We start from the raw sequence: 16469 nt of genomic DNA, 5'->3' as shown, positions 1-16469 counted from the left end.
GCTATAGACAAAATGCTGCACAGACCCAGTTGAAATCTGGTAAAAGCTTCCTAACACATGTTCAGCCACTGATTTTGACCAAAAAGAAACAAGGCTTAAGCAATGGAAACAACCATTCGAAATGACCCATCATATGTGGAAATGAAGGTTCCGCCATTAGAGTCCTTTTCCCCATGAGAAAATGCCCCACTGGGCACAGTGGAAAACCTTGAATCGAATCCGAACCGGTGTTGGCCGTATTAAATCTGCAATGGTAAAGTGGGGCTATAACACGGCCCAGTTACATGTACCTGTGGCACCAAGCCACAAACAGCGGACCATCTTCTTGTGTGCTCCCAGCTTACCACCCAGCGCAGCAAGTGGGACCTTGCAATGTAGCCTACCTCTGTTGTGCAAGAATGAGTCGATCTGTGGTGTATTAACCAAATTTAGAAGTCTCGATAGACGAAGCATAAGTAACAAATGAAATAACGCATAGCCTTATTAACTAGTACTATAGCATATCAAAACAATTTTTGCATAATTATGGTTCTAGCATTGTTACTTTGAGCCAGCATCGTCATTCGTCAATGGCTCGCAAACAAATTTTCAAATAGCCAGTGACACAATTAATCAGTTCAGTTTCAGTTTGTTTTGATTTTTGACCATCAGAACGAACAATAGGCCTACCATTTTTGAAACTTAGGTACCACAAATGGGAAAATGTCACATGGAGGTTTATATCACCTTGACCTACCGGTGTATATTGGATATATATCCGGTGTATATCCGGTTACCTCGACTCCCCAGCCTGGCCCCCGCGACCTAAGCTGGTGGACTTACCCCTCCGGGTGCATCGTCACTCCTAAATCACGCCGCTCCCCGCCGCCGCGGGTTATGGCAGGCCGGTTTTCGAAAAGTCTTCGACCTGGCTATGTTTGTTTGTGCTCTCTCGCCGTGTCAATCCTTTGTACCCGTGCGCTGTTGATGCGAATAAAACAGTTTAACACCAAAGCAGTGCTTCCACTTTGAAGGATTTTATCCCGAAATCGGGATTTTTTAACGCTTCGAAGGATAAAAAAGGAATTTGAAGAAAAGAAGGATTTTTTAGGGATTTTTAACAATTTTACAAGGAAATTTTGTCATAAAAAGGGATTTGTTCTTTTTAGCAATTTTAAAGAAAATTTTATTCATATTCCCTTTCAAAAGTTCTAAAAACGACTGGAATAACGATGATCAGCTGGTTTCCGTCGCCACTCCGGAAACCCTCTCATTCTCTCTTCTTTCACCCATTCTCGCCTTTCCGTCGCTTCTCGCTTGGTTGATTTGAATGATTTCTATTGTTGGCATTTTGGGAATTGGAGTTAAGACGTAAGTTCAGTGAGTGAGTTAGTTTTAATTCTTTTAGTTAAAATTTGGTAGTCCGTTGATTTACTGTTGAATTTGAATAGCAATGACAAAGTTTAGTGAGCTTCGACGTACAGTGGCATGATAAGCTTAGGCTAGTGGTATCCTTCCGGTTTAGAAAAGTTAGTTATAGCCTATGCTAATCTATTATGGCGTGATAATACTAGAGCTAGCTAGGCTGTGTGTAGGATATGTATAGTGTACAAAGTCAGACCGAGTCAGTATCATGAATAGGCCTAGTATCTTAAAGTTTTTCATCAGTCTCAGATGATTGTGAAGATGTTAGTGACAAGGAGAAAAAAGAGATAGCCTAGCCTATAGAGTTGAACAAGTTAGCACATCAAGGAAAACCAAACTAGACACAAAAATATATTTATTAATGGATGGATATTGGACACGGTAATTCGTTACTGGACATTTACCACCTGTACATTTTCAGTGTTAGGGAGAAGTTAGGAGTCTGGGTGGGAAAGATTAGAGTGGTACCGGCACCGTAATTGGTAAATGATGTCCAGGACTCCAGGTGGTAAATGTCCCAGAACCGACTAACTGACAAGCAGTTTTTTGGCTGGACAGTGAACAAAGGAAGTAAACCATGTTATTGTAAAATATGTGTAGCCTACTATTCTAGTAAAACAACGTTGCTTCGACATATTGAGCTATAAACAATAGGCATGAATAGGCCTAGGCCTGAATTTTCATCAGCTTCAGATGATTGTGAATACGTTACTGATGAAGACAGAGAAAAAAGATGTAGAGTTGATAAAGTTAGTGCATCAAATAAAACCAAAACTACTTACAAAAATAAATTTGTTAAAGGATGGCAAACTGACAAGCGGTTTTCAGGCTGGATATTGAATAAAGACAGCAAACCATATTGTAAAGTATGTGGCACTTTTGTGTACTGTACCAAAACAGGGTTAATTCGGTACGCTGCTACAGAAAAGCATCAAGCTAACTTTAATTCGACAAGAAACACTGTAGGGGTCTCGGCAATGTTCAAAAGAAATAATGACACTAAATCTAATACATTGAAATAAAATGATGCTCAGATTCCATCCTATAGCAGGCCTACTCAACAGTATGTTCTGATTCATAAAGTTATGAAATATGTGTAATTTCTTGTAATAACTAAAATGACAACCTTTATTCAGGTCATACTTTTGAAGTACCAGTCGGTAATAAATTTCATGAACAGCAAGGGCAACGCTGATGCAGAGTCAGTCTTAGAAATTTAATTTTGTATCAAGATTATCACCTATTCAGTCTGTTCCAATGACTATTGTTCCTCTGTAGCCTGAATGAGTGTAATTTGGCTCATTTTGCCTTTTTTTTCACCACTTTATAGGCTACATATGCAGTGCCAGTGTTCACTGTTCACAATTAGTAGGCTAATGTTTTTAATAACTGAGTCTGAGTGTTAAGAGTATTAACTGAGTGTTACTGTGCTCCTATGATGTAATCATGTGGTGTTTATACTACAGCAGGTGTGAATGTGTTGAGATACTTCTTGTGTGGTGTATTATTTATATTTCCTGCCATAATGCCACTGGACATTAATATGTCAAATTTATGGTATTAGATTGGGTTTGTCAACTAGATCAGCCATGCTACTGCCTGCAAGGTGTTGTTTTTTGTAGCAATTTGAATAGCCTACCGTAGGCTACCACTTCTTCAATTCACTGATTTTCTGTTCTTTCAGGTTAAAACTTAACTTAGGTGAGATTAAAAACTTTAAAGTTGTATTGGCACCTTTTTTAACTTAAATAACGTCAAAAATAACATCGCCTATCAAGGAAATTTTGAAGGATTTCCGACTGAGAAAAAAGGGATTTTTCAGGACAAAAAAGGAAATTGAAGAGGATTTATCAATTGTCAGAAGTGGAAGCACTGCACCAAAGTTGAGCAAAAAAATAAGAAAAAAAAACACGGTTGAGGAGGCCCGAAGGCCGAAACGGTGTGCACTGTCTGCGGTGCTGTATAATATGCTAAAACAATATACGCTAAACAAAGCAGAGGTCTAGAAAAAGGTTTGAATGTCGCTGATTTGCAATAAATTTTTAATATGCCTAAAATAGTCTTTAATATGATAATCTATATTTGATTTCACGCCTCTTACCATGGTGTATAAAAGATAAATTAGTGTGTGGTTACACAAGCATCACAACTATGTTTTATCCTAGTTTTAGGTCCGTTGTTTATGAGTCTATTCGTCGACATGTACAATTGTATGCTCTCCACTAACTTGCTGGACAAAGCTGTTAAAGAACTGAATGAACCATTAGACAATATCCTACGGTTGAAAGCAATTCGTGAAGTCAGACAAAAATTCAAAGAGAGAAATCCTGACCTTCAGCTGGAACAAGCAAACGATGCATTTATTCTTCGATTTCTTAGAGCAAGAAAATTTGATTTGGAGAGAACGCTGGAAATCTTAACAAATTATCACACAAAGAGAAATGATTGGCCGGAAGTTTTCGAAAAACTAAAAAATCCAGCTTTAATAAAGAGCACTCTAAATGCTGGAGTAGTTATACCATTAGAAGGAAAAGCAAAAGATGGCTCAACGGTCTTAGTGTGCAGACTAGGATTCGAAGAAAATACAATTGTAGAAAACTTTTATGCGGCTGTTTTCCTGACAATGGAAACTCTTCTAAAAGATGAAGAGGTTCAAATTAATGGCATAACAGTAATACAAGACCTGGCCTATTTAGGCATGGAAGTAGCCAAGCAAATGACACCCATGTTTGCAAGACGTTTTACAAGTGTTGTGCAAAATGTTCTTCCTGTTCGTGTAAAAAGCGTAAATATCACAAATGAACCTAAAATTTTTGACCTTATTTTTACTATTGTACAGCCTTTCTTTAACGAAAAACTAAGGAAACGACTACGCGTTCACGGCACAGACTTCAGCGGCCTCTACGAGATCATCGACAGATCTGTTCTACCTCTCATGTTTGCTGGAAGTGGACCAGAATATGACGTAGAAGCTTGGAAAGAGAAAGTGATGGAACAAGACACTGCTTTGTAACATTATAAAGCAATGATTTTATATCTCTGAAATATATTGCTATTTTCTTGTCAGTGATGAAACATTTCGAAAAATTGTTGGACACATTTACCTGAGCTTATTGTTGACAAACTATTTTTACTCTCTTGGGAAAACGAAATAGGGGTAGACAAATAATTTGGACTGATGATATTAAAGAGAAATAAAACATAGTAACTTTAGCGGGTTTAACATACTTTATTTCACACAAAATATAACATAATTAAAATAAAATAAACTCAAACGTTTTCGACACGTACGTGTGTCCTCATCAGGAATTAAATCTGCAATACATAAAATGAAAAATCGTAAGATAAATTTGACTATGCACTGTAACTGTAACGACACTCTGGACTCAAAGCACAAACTGAACAAATGATACGAGAATGATTGCGAGTAAATTATGCGGTGGGAAACAGATCACGTGAGGTGTAGACTACAGGCATTGGACAAAACAATTAGAACACACATAAAAGGAACGATGAGCCACAGGCAAATAACTGCCGGTTGAGAGATGGATTGTTACGTTTGATTCTTAAGGCTTCCATGATCTTAGTCTGAAAATCAGATCTGCCTCGAGAAATAATTTTAAATTGGTCGATCGAGACATTGTCAGTGCACGTTTCACAAGAGGCGATGTGTTCTTTAATTGCACTTTTAGTTGTTAGGTTTGGGTTTAAGTGCTCCCCGGCCCTTGTCGTTACAGTTACAGTGTATTGTCAAATTTATCTTACGATTTTTCATTTTATGTATTGCAGATTTAATTCCTGATGAGGACACACGTACGTGTCGAAAACGTTTGAGTTTATTTTATTTTAATTATGTTATATTTTGTGTGAAATAAAGTATGTTAAACCCGCTAAAGTTAGTATGTTTTATTTCTCTATGGTTCAACAAAGCAAACTCTCTACCAAAGCTTTATGATGTTTACGACTGGTCAGGAATTAATAACTAAATTGCAATAGAAAAATCTTGCAACAGAGAAACTTGGGGCTTCATTGTCTCCAACCTTCGACGAGAGGAAGGAACTTAATGATTATGATGGTGGGGATAATAAGATGGGGATTGCAAACTTTAAACAAGTTTTTATTAGGACTTCAAACACCACTATCGTTCGCCATTTTCTTGCTACGTGCAAACAGAAGCTGAACGATTCTCATTAAGACTTCATGCATCCCTGACTTCATGTTAAGTTTCAACAAGCATAAGAAAAGAAATGGCTCGGAATTTACAGTATTTATCTGTCAAAACTGTAAAGCATCATATTACAGCTATTGTATTTAGATGAGTTGAATAACGAACTTATTTTGATACAGCATTTCAAATCGCCAATTCAAATTGAATTGAATTATTCAATTCATAATTTCCTTAAAACGCTCGCTTTGTAAGTTTTAGACTACATTGTCAAATTATTATTTGCCCAATTCGTCAAATTATAGGCTAACTGTTTTTCTGTGAAAGTTTGAGTTGCCTGGTTTGTTTGAAATTGAAGTTAAATTTCAAATAATGTTTTTCACGCCGCCTAAAAATTTCGATTCGCTAATTTATTTTTGACAAAAATTTTGTAGGTTAGAGGCTAGTCATTCAGGAAAAATATCGACATAATAGTCAGGTTCACTATGTCAATATAAAGAGTTTCGTTTAAATTTTTGGGAGATTAGCAAACCTATACATTTTCGGAAAGCATAGACCATGAGGAATCCGAAAAACGTTGATTACATTTGCAGAGATGTCCGCATGGCCGCCATTTTGAATTTTCAAAATGGCCGCCCCAAAGTATATATTTTGCTCTATCTCGGCTCTTGATGAACTTAGAAACTTTATCAAACATGCTAACCCTATGTTTTAAGGGTCAAGGAATCCATTATAAGCATACCTAGATGCCTAGCGTTAACCAATTTCCAATTATCCGCCATATTGGTTTTTAAAATGGCCGCCGAAATTATGTTTCATTATATTACTACTTACTAGTTGAGATATAAACTTCATTCAACAAGCTAGTGCTAAGTTGTGTTAATTAAGGAATTCATTAAAAGCAAGCCTGCACACCACTGTCATATTTTAAAGACAAAAGAAAAACAATTCAATTTTCTATCAGCTGTTGTTATTTACAATATCCGCATAGTCTGATAGCGAGGATCATTTTCAACATACCACTACCAAGATCAACAGTGCTGAAATTTGGTTCATTCGTAGAATGATGGGAATTAACTGGATGGATAAAATCACTAACGAAGAAGTGTGGAGACGCTCTGGGTGCACCCCTGGCGTCCTCATCACAACTATCAAAAAAAGGCAAATGACATTTATCGGGCATGTCTACCGCAAACGCGAAATTGAACACTCGGTAATGATGGGGCGATTTCCTGGTCAGAGGCACCGGGGACGTCCACGTTTGGAAATCTTCAAAAATCTTTCAACATGGACAAACCAAAATTTTGAAAACCTAATTAGAAGTATGGACAATCGATCGTTGTGGAGACTCACGGTAGCCGACGCCTTATTCAGGCATGGCCGATGATGATGATGATGACTACCAATGTGCGTCACTACACGCGTACAAACACTACCACACTGAACAGTTGTTATTTCACATTTCGTCACCACTGTCTTGAGCCGGAGTCTTGAGTCTCATTTCCAGCATTACAGTCAACGTCATTTTCACAGTCTGTCCCACCCAAACACAAGTCGGTGCAGGTCAAGCTGTTCCTTCGACACAAACATATCTGGGTTGAGTTGTTGGTTTTACATTGGCATTGGACTAGCTGAATGATGGCTTGTGGTGCAGGTAGAATCTTTGTGGTGATAGGTGAAATCTCACTTTCATCCTGATGGTAGCCATGCCGAAGTGGATCAAGGAGCTGTTGCTACATGACAGGTCATGCATATCTGCAATATACCATGGCCAAAGGCGTTTGTACTTTATCCGATCCTGGGCAAAGAACAACTTATTCAGTTCCTCACCAGCATTTCGGGATGCCTCGATAAAGAATAAGATCGTTTTCACACTGTGAACATAGTTCATCATTGACTTAAACATCGCATTAGAAGACTTCTCCATTTTCCACGCTTTTAATTGCTGCATCACATCCTCATCTATGAGGATTCGTTCCAGATGGTCATCAGCAGTCTAGATGGATTCAGGACTAATGTTTCTGTTATCAGATGACGATGTGCATGCCTCCTGGACTTCATCTGCTGGTCTTGAGTAAATATAATCTTCTGCTGTAGCTTCTCTGCAAAAAAACTGATCCCAGGCCAGTTCATACAAAGCTATGTAAGTGTGGATGTGTGCACGGAGAGTTCTCTCGTGGTGCGCACACTTGAGAATTTGTCTTGTGGTTGCAAATCCATACACAACAGATTTGATCCAGGCATCATCAATCCCAGAGCTCTCTACGGAACTTCCGAGAGCTCTTAGTGCAGCCATCACACCATGCAGCTAACCCAGTCAGGGAACAATTTTTCTTTTCAGGTCGACCCATGCGTCTAGCAACTGCACTGCCTTTTCGTAGATGACCATGTCGAAGGTTATCACAGTTGGGTTACCCCTAACCAACGACTAACGTCTTCAACCGGGATGCTTGTAGAATTACAGTCAGCATAATAGGCCACTCGTGACCAACTTCTGGTAGCAGAGGTAGTGCACCAACTTGGGTGAGTGGTTGGCAAGATGAGATGAGTGACTTGTATCTTGCCGATCCGGAGATCTTGCTCTGTTCACCATTCTCTCTTGCTCTGGACAAAGTAGATGCTATGACCCACCCTAACTGGGTCAGTTCATATGACTGAGTAACACCTGTTGTGTTGGCCTCAAAACTCCGAGCTCTGTTGTCAGGTTCTGGTTTTAGCTTGGCACATGGCTTAATGGGCACATGATATGGAAGGGTTGATAACTTAGCTGCAGTAAGTTCGAGCTTTGGTGCGGCTAGTTCTCCTGGAACATTTGCTTTCTGATATACTGCAGTGATTGTTTCATGTGTGGTGCCTTTCCCTTTGATTGTGTCGTTCGCAAAGTATGTGTTAACGGCAAAGAAGAGAAACTGTCCTTTCTTGAGGAAATGTGGTACATACAGCCCATTGAACTTCCTGGTGTTCTCCACAACAGGATTGGCAAGTAAGGTTTCCAAAAGCAGGATTCGGTTGTACGATACACAATAGTTTTGTGCATGAAGGAGATTTACCAGGTTCTTGTTTCGGGTGTCATGATGAACACTCAATGACAACCTCAGTAGCCTACTTGTGGATTTTCACAAACCTCAAGTGTCCGGAAGACACACGTTGACTGCTTGGGTTAATGCTGTACTTGGCGTCTGGTCTTAAAATATATTACATTATGTTCTGGATTTTCGTTAGTGCTGACATGTCTACTGTTCGACCTCTCACCTCTGTTCGAAGCTCCTCTTCAGGTCCCACCAAAATCCAACATATGAGGCTGTACAACTTGAATGGAACATCTTCTCTAATGCTTTGTCTGTCACGTCTTTCTCAGCACTGAAGTTAGTAATGGCGCTTCGTATTAGTTTGGTTGTCTTGTACAACATCTTGGTTTTGTCCATTTCACTGCCATGTCTTTGCATCATAGACGTGTGAACCATATTTTCACAAGCTTCAAGGTTGTGTAGAATAGATGGCTTTCTTCTGTCTTTCTGTCTCACTGATTTGATATTTGGCAACTCTGAACAAATCTTATCCTTCAGCCACTGTCGTGTCAATTTCGGTATGTGTATTTCTGGTTTCTGCCTCTTCTTTGCCTCCAAGCATGAAAAGGTAAGTTTTCTCAATGTCATCCATTGGAAGATAAGGTTGCTTTTCTGTCTGGATCCCAACAAGATTGATCAATTCGATCAAGCACGACATCTGCATTGGTAACTCATTGTTGATAGACTTCTCTGTCACTGGCTTCATCTCTGAGGACATAAAACACATGCCGAATTCAGCAGAGCTTGTGGTATCTCACATCTATCGCAAGGCATCACTTGGAGATATCGCATTTCTCAACTTTGTCATTAAGACCGGATCCTGAGTAATTTCCACAGTTTGCCTGAGTGCTTCCCGAATTCTCTGTTCGTACTTTGTAGATAGATTGTCCATCATCTACCTGAAAGAAGCACCAGTCTTTTGACAGAGCCTCTGTTGCAGATCTAGTGAATAGCACTGCTGTAGCTAATGTGCTCGTATCCATTTCCGAGCTTGTTCGTTTGTGTCCTCGTTTTTGGAGGCATATTTTCTTGTTGGCATGGCATGTTGAAATAGATCCCTGGCTCATTGTATGGAAACCTGATTGGTTGCACTAAGGTAACTACTTTGATGCCATGTTGCTTTTGGTTCGAGCATGGTTTCTTTAGAGAATCCCTGGAGACATCTCTGGAGAGCAACATATTCTCCATCTTGTATGCTTGATCTTTCCAGAAGGCTTTCAAGCAACTTCTCATAGGAATCAATCTTTGGATTTTGAACAACTGTCTCACGCTTGACTCTTGACACAGAATATACTGATTCCAGTCTATAGTTTTATTCGTATTGGTGATGGACAACTTGAAACCTGTGGAGTTTTCACTCATGTTGTGTTTGCCCTGAAAAGACAGAACAAATACCACATCAATATACCACCTCCAGCAAGATAATATCAAATAAATTCTCAGTCAAACGGATATGCATATACTTCGGAAACTATACCAGTACAGTAATCCCTGAAAACAAATGTTAGAGGACTGGTTAGCCCAGTGCTCTTCAACCGGTGTGCACGGTGCACCCTAGGGTGCACCAAAATATGCATGGGGTGCACCAGTACGAAAAGGTATACACGGGTGCATCACAAACTTGTCACACTAAACAGATACTTTTTACAAAAACTTTCTGTGAACAAAAATGAACCATTAATATTTGATTTTCAGGATATTAGAAAAAAGATGTAGGTTTCAAGTCATTTTGCAGCAACTGAAGGACTATCAGCGGTCGGCAACCTGCGGCTCCGGAGCCGCATGCGGCTCTTTTATCTCTGCGCTCTAGCTCACGTGTTCTTTTTTGTACTAGTTCGTGTCACAATTAAACCATTGTAGTGCAATAATCAAAAACCGAATAGTTGCGACAAGGAGACGCAACACTTTACCTTCGTAGCTACGGTTTGCTTTGCAGCTAGTAGGCTAATGGTAATTTGTAGCTAGTCAGTATAGCTAAATATTGTAGCTAAATATTTAATTTCAGCATTACTTGAATAGATTTGTATTGATTAATCAATCATAAATAATGGCTAAATGCAAGAAGAGAATAACTCGAACAAAAGGCTTTCCTGTAAGCGTTAGGTTTTTGCTGTAAGCAGTCAATTTTATGGTGCGGCTCAGAGGAGGTTTTTGCTGTAAGCAGTCAATTAGATGGTGCGGCTCAGAGCAGGTTTTAGTTTGATGGAGACGAGACCAAATGGCTCTTTCAATGCTAAAGGCTGCCGACCCGTGGACTATATTGATTGTGTATTTATAGACCCAGGGCCGGATTTAGCTGATGGGGGGCCCGGGGCACTTTCAGATCGGGGGCCCCCCGTGCAAAAAAATTTTTCGCGCCTCCGGCGCGAAAAACCATCTCTACGTCTACAGTAGCATCAGTCCAGTACTGCACAGCATTTTGCAAAAACTTTAAAGACCAAAAACAAAACAATAACACAAAATTACATTTTTTCCACATAGAGGGGGCCCTTCAAAAGTCGGGGGGCCCGGGGCAACTGCCCCCTCTGCCCCCCCCCTAAATCCGGGCCTGTATAGACCGCAATGCTACTATAATCCTCTGTATTTTTTTAAATGTTGATATCTAATTTGATTTTTGTTTTTTAGGTATAATATTATTATTTAGTTAACTATTTTGTCTGTGATGTCTCTATTCAAATATTTTACGAAAACTTCAACTTCTGTATCAACGAGCGAGGGTAGTGTCTTTCAGCAAAACGAAGGCAGTGCAAGGCATGTAGATAGCCAAAGCTGTGCAACGGAAACTGAAACTCCTCTGACGTCGATTGCTTGCAAAGGCGGAGAAATGTGAAACGCAAAAGTCAAACAGTGTCCAGTGTCCACGCCAAAACGAAGAAGATGGAATGAGGATTATGTGAAGTACGGCTTCCATCTTTCAACAGATAATAAACACAATCAGTATCCATCGGCTAGTTGTCTGTTTTGTGCAGTCAAGTATGCCAACTGCAATCTTGTTCCTTCCAAACTCGAGCTTTTGGGTGCACCTGTTAAATGTGCTAGAATACAGAAGCATAGCAGAAAGGGCAATTTCCGTACTTATTCAAATGCCAACAACGTATTTATGCGAAAGCGGCTTTTCTTGTTTGTGTGAAATCAAATCTCGAAAGAGAAATTCAATCACACACATCGATCCATTGATGAGGGGAGCAATTGAAAAAGATATCATACCTCGGTTTGAGTTGTTAGTTAATAATTTGCAACAACAAAACAGTCATTAAATAATGATTTTTTTTATATCGCTTTTACCTCAGTTTACCTTTTAAGTAAACAGGGTGCATGAGTTCGTCACAACAACTTTAAGGGTTCACCAAACCAAAAAAGGTTGAAGAGCACTGGGTTAGCCGTTTACTTGAGCTTCCTGTATATAAGTAGTAATGTAACGAAATATAATTTCGGCGGCCATTTTGAAAGCCAGTATGGGGGATAATTGGAAAGTGGTTAACGCTAGGCATCTAGGTATGCTTATAATGGATTCCTTGACCCTTCAAATATGGGATTAGGATGTTTGATGAAGTTTCTAAGTTTATTAGGAGCCGAGATAGAGTAAAATATATATTTTGAGGCGGCCATTTTGAAAATTCAAAATGGCGGCCATGCAGACATCTCTGCAAATGTAATCAACGTTTTTTGGAGTCCTCATGGTCTAAGCTTTCCGAAAATGTATAGGTTTGCTAATCTCCCAAAAATTTGAACAAAAATACATAATGAACCTGACTATAAGGTATATATAAACTAGGGCAAAGTGGGGTAGGCCTACAACGTTACATGGGAAAAAATTTACAGGGTCTTTGTGCTGTAATACATTGTATCACGTGAACAGAGTGTCAGATGATGTATGGTTGCTGTCTTCACTATCCTAGAAAGTTTAAGCTTGGTTGAGTTCATGAATTAAATTGTGTGAAAAAGAGCTTGTTTTATTGTGATTTAGTAAATTTTGAGGTGGCAAATATTTTTAAATATTTTCTTGTAACAGACGTTTTTTTGTTTGTTTTCAAAGTCTGCTTGTAATAGCACACGCTATAGGCCTACTGATATTGTGGCCAGTTAGCCTGTAGCGGCTATAGGCTAACTGTTCGTGTAAAGCTATATAGTATAGCCTATTTGAAAATACTACAGTAGTGTTAAAGCTTGAGAACGAGTTGCGATGGCGGAACCCTCGTGACAGGTTGTGATAGGCTACATTATTTTGATGGGGCTATTTGTTATAGTAATAAAATTCCCCATTTTCTGTAATTTAACGTATTATCTGACCAATAAGTCAATAGTTTTACGTGTGTTGGATAAAAACATCTAAGACTGGCTGCATTTTAATACCGGTAATGAGATGTGGGATGGCTCAGCAGATAAGGCGCTTGCTTTCCAATCATGCAATCATGGTTGAATTGGTTCGACTTCCAGCTTAAGCTGGTTGTTGAAAAACACCGCTCACCTCTACCCAGGGTGTAATAAATTGGGTGGGCGTAGTTGCTGAAGTAAAGGCGGCCGAGAGAAAGGAACTGGCTACCCTACTCTCTTTAGTGCCGAAGGCTTAGTATAATGAAAACTTTATCTTCTCATCCCCAGATGCTTGGATCAAGTATGGGACTCACCTTTACCTTAATGAGATGTAAACAATGCGGCAAGAGTTGACTGGTTTCAGGGTTTTAAGACAAGAAATGGCTTAGGGAGACTGGGGTTAGCTGGAAAGCGGAGTTAGTTGAAAAATCGTTATTTTGCAACTCGCGATAAGTTTTTAGAATATTTACTGCCACCATATGATGTAGAAAACACATGTTAGTTTCAATTTGTTGAGTCAAGGTATCTTGTCGACCGCCTCGATAGCTCAGTTGGTTAGCTCGTGACTTCATGAACGAAGAAGCTTCAAGATCATGCGCGCTGCTTCGACTCTCGTCTCGGGGTGTGCGTTTGAGCAACGCATTATAAGGACTGCTCTCCATTCAGCGGCACTTAATGGCTGGAGTAATTCCCCGGCAACAACAATTGGATAATTTACTCTGTCAATCTCGGTAACCGGCCCTGCGTCAAGAGCCTCTACAAGTATGCAAAACTACCAGAAACCTATCAAGGTTTTGTCAGTCCGAGGAAAAAGATTCAACACCTACTAACCTGTTTGACTGACAATGTTGTATTTTTTTACTTTCAAAGTAAGATATGCGTCGATGTCGTCAAAGATAAGCAGATAATTTTGCTATGTGCCAGCTGTCTGTGTTCTACAACACTGACAAATAAACAAATTCTAGTCAAATTTAACCATACTTGTATATTTTACGAAAATTGTTTGTCATGTGCTAATGGGCCAGTTGGAAAACTGTAGATGGGGTTGGTTGAAACATGTTTGATAGTAGTATGAATATGTATTATGATATGGATATATCGTAGTGGTATGATAGTAACTATAGTATGTGGTCTAATATAGCCTACTTGTTTTTAGCCAACATAGTTGTAAGATTTTAGTATAAATAACTTGGAAAGTGGTATATATGTGATATCACAAGTTTTAATAATGAGTTTAATAAAAAACGCTTTTAAGATAATTGGGTGTAGAATTTATTGTATTTTGATCTCAATAGTGCAGCGGGTTACCATAATAATTGTGAAAATTATGACTAAAGCATGAAATTTTCGCTAGCGTTAGTACATACCATAAGGTTGATTTCAAGATCGGGAGGTAAGTCAGATTTGACTTCTGATGAACTTCAGAGGTCAATGACCTAAACATGACCTAAATTACAGTTTTTCACGATTCTGGTGCAGTTGGCTATGTCTGTCTTGGGAATTATTTGAAAGACATTTTATGATAATTATTAAAACATTAAATTTTTATCAGCGTTAGTACATAATATCATAAGGTTCATTTTAAGATCAAGAAGTAAGTCAGATTTGACCTCTGATAGCCTTGAGAAGTCAATGACCTAAATTACAGTTTTTCACGATTCTGGTGCAGTTTGTTTGTCTCGGGAATTATTTGAAAAGAATATTAAGATAATTCTCTGCAGTGTAATGTTTAATGTACATTACACAGAAGCAATAAAAGCTTGAAGTACAGTGAGGCCAGGCTGGGCCTCAGACACATGAATAGTACATATCGGTAATGATATAGGCTACAGACGAATTATCTATATTGCGCATAAATGTCGAGGTGTGTCATCGCAGCTAACAGTCTCCCGAACATGCACATAATGCAGTGCACTTCAGTGCAGCCTTGGTGCAATTGCAGTGGCCGGCAGTGGCGGCTCGTGCCATGGGGCTGCAGGGCTGCAGCCCTACCTGAAAGAAAGAGAAGAGGGAAAATATGTTTTTCTCTGTGTTTGTCCGACCCGGTTATATTTTTCACTTAAGAATTGCAGATCGAAAATTAAAATATTAAAAGTTTCGTTTGGCAACACCGACTTTGGGCAAACTGCTCTGCAGCCCAAGATTCTGGATTGCAGGCGCTCTGATTGGCTAAAAATTATCCTTGAAGCTCCACCTCTTTTGGTATTTTACAGCAATTTTTGAATCTGTTGGGGCTGCATGGAAAACAGCCCCACCTAACCGAATAACTTTACAGACTTTTTAAAGTTAATTTTTATTTCGCAGAGTAACGATGAGCCATGAATGCAGGGAATCAAACCGTTTGATTTTTCCGGTTCGGGTCCGGTTCTGGTTCAAAGATTGTTTCAAAATTTGGTTCAGTTCCGGTTCGGGTTGGAAGAAACTTAAAACCGGTTTTATAAGTTCCGGTTCGGGTCCGATAAAATTAGGCCTAGGCCTACTTGCCCAACTACTAACTAGCCCAATTGGGCGTGAAAACCGCAAGGTTGGCAACACTGATCTCAACACTGCTTTGCTCAATTAACTTGCCTTTGTTGTTTGTTGCACAAGTTACAATCAAACTATATTGTCTATGATGTCACAGAACAGAAGTTGCTTACCTCAAAAAATTCCTCTCCAAAGCATCGATGATAGTGGATCGTGTGTTACGGAATAGGCTATAATTCATCCGTACAATGTGGCCTCCAAGATAACAACATGCTACGACTGCTACGTACAACTTCACTTACCACAATGCGAACAATGACGTAATGCTGGAGTGAACCGCTTTTTTCAACCGGTTCGGGTTCGGTTAGGGTTTAAGCTAACTCAAATTTTCGGTTCAGTTCCGGTTAAGGTTCAGACAAAATCGCACCAAAACCGGTTTACAAAAATCCGGTTCGGGTTCGGTTCGACTCCCTGCATGAATGTAGAAGTGTTAGCTGTAGAGTTAGGGCAGGGGTCACAAAATGGCCGCCCGCGGGCCGCATGCGGCCCGCCACGCTGTATCGCTGCAGCCCGCCGAAGGTATCAGCGTACAAGTATAACCAAAATACTTTTCTTGAGGAGTTAAAGAGCACAAAGGCAAAAAATACTTTCTAGGAAGCATATTTTCGCATTGCATACGATTCCACCGACCGACCAATCAGATTATAGTTTTAGGTGGGGGTTGCTTAAAGTTATTCCAATGCGATGTCCTGCCACACTGTCCCAGTGGTTCATTAAAACGTCTGTTTTCGAATTTCGAAATTGTCTGTGAACATAGGGTTGCTTATTTTAAGTTTGCAAATGTCATGTAAACACTAGTGCGAGTTTCACCGTTATTGTGCTTCACGAGCAGTGTTCTCTTTATGCAAGTTTTTGTTGGCAAAATAGGTCGGTGTGCCAACTCAATTTGTAATAAATTGGCAAAATATTATATATAAATTTAGAGACTTTTTCTGATTGTATTATGAAAATATTTAGCTTAGTACTGCAAAACGTTTTTTTTTTTTTTTTTA

The 16469-nt window shown here is 39.3% G+C and overlaps 1 pseudogene; it reads left to right on the top strand.

The window, feature by feature from the left end:
- Positions 1 to 3604: 3604 nt before the first annotated feature.
- Positions 3605 to 4417, top strand: LOC145766602 (alpha-tocopherol transfer protein-like pseudogene; annotated as a pseudogene).
- Positions 4418 to 16469: the final 12052 nt, after the last annotated feature.

The sequence above is a fragment of the Aplidium turbinatum genome, chromosome 3 (genome assembly GCF_918807975.1).
Source record: "Aplidium turbinatum chromosome 3, kaAplTurb1.1, whole genome shotgun sequence".
Classification (NCBI taxonomy): Eukaryota; Metazoa; Chordata; class Ascidiacea; order Aplousobranchia; family Polyclinidae; genus Aplidium; species Aplidium turbinatum.
Note: the sequence above shows the minus strand (reverse complement) of the source record. Positions and strands in the feature narration are given on the sequence as shown.